The 1,007-nt window shown below is 51.4% G+C and overlaps 3 non-coding genes across 3 annotated transcripts; all 3 read left to right on the forward strand.

The window, feature by feature from the left end:
- Positions 1-19: 19 nt before the first annotated feature.
- LOC119344333 lies at positions 20-138 on the forward strand. The gene has a single exon (XR_005166587.1). It is a non-coding gene; the product is annotated as a 5S ribosomal RNA (ribosomal RNA).
- Positions 139-435: 297 nt separating this feature from the next.
- Positions 436-554, forward strand: LOC119344335. The gene has a single exon (XR_005166590.1). It is a non-coding gene; the product is annotated as a 5S ribosomal RNA (ribosomal RNA).
- Positions 555-851: 297 nt separating this feature from the next.
- LOC119344334 lies at positions 852-970 on the forward strand. The gene has a single exon (XR_005166589.1). It is a non-coding gene; the product is annotated as a 5S ribosomal RNA (ribosomal RNA).
- The last annotated feature ends 37 nt before the right edge of the window (positions 971-1,007 follow it).

The raw sequence follows: 1,007 nt of genomic DNA on the forward strand, positions 1-1,007 counted from the left end.
AAGACCGGGGTAACATGTCGGATGCGATCATACCAGCACTAAAGCACCGGATCCCATCAGAACTCCGAAGTTAAGCGTGCTTGGGCGAGAGTAGTACTAGGATGGGTGACCTCCTGGGAAGTCCTCGTGTTGCATTCCCTTTTTAATTTTTTTCGCGCCGCTTGCAAAACAAAACGCACGTGTAAGTAATATATTTACCGTGTTTTATTATTTTGCACGAGTGCGGTAAGTCATAGCTGGGTGCTCACGATTCACGGGTCCAGCGTCGGCGTTGTGGCGCGGCAAGCGTGCACTGGTGCGGTTGAGAGGGAGGGGTGGAAACCGCGTTAAACTCGTCTCCGTAGTTGAGAGGGAGCGGCAAAAGCAATGTACAATCGTCTTTGTAGTGGAGCTGGGAGGGGCAAGGATAAGGGACGAAGACCGAGGTAACATGTCGGATGCGATCATACCAGCACTAAAGCACCGGATCCCATCAGAACTCCGAAGTTAAGCGTGCTTGGGTGAGAGTAGTACTAGGATGGGTGACCTCCTGGGAAGTCCTCGTGTTGCATTCCCTTTTTAAATTTTTTCGGGCCGCTTGCAAAACAAAACGCACGTGTAAGTAATATATTTACCGTGTTTTATTATTTTGCACGAGTGCGGTAAGTCATAGCTGGGTGCTCACGATTCACGGGTCCAGCGTCGGCGTTGTGGCGCGGCAAGCGTGCACTGGTGCGGTTGAGAGGGAGGGGTGGAAACCGCGTTAAACTCGTCTCCGTAGTTGAGAGGGAGCGGCCAAAGCAATGTACAATCGTCTTTGTAGTGGAGCTGGGAGGGGCAAGGATAAGGGACGAAGACCGGGGTAACATGTCGGATGCGATCATACCAGCACTAAAGCACCGGATCCCATCAGAACTCCGAAGTTAAGCGTGCTTGGGCGAGAGTAGTACTAGGATGGGTGACCTCCTGGGAAGTCCTCGTGTTGCATTCCCTTTTTAATTTTTTTCGCGCCGCTTGCAAAACAAAAC

Source organism: Triticum dicoccoides, unplaced genomic scaffold, assembly GCF_002162155.2.
Source record: "Triticum dicoccoides isolate Atlit2015 ecotype Zavitan unplaced genomic scaffold, WEW_v2.0 scaffold164826, whole genome shotgun sequence".
NCBI classification, from domain to species: domain Eukaryota; kingdom Viridiplantae; phylum Streptophyta; class Magnoliopsida; order Poales; family Poaceae; genus Triticum; species Triticum dicoccoides.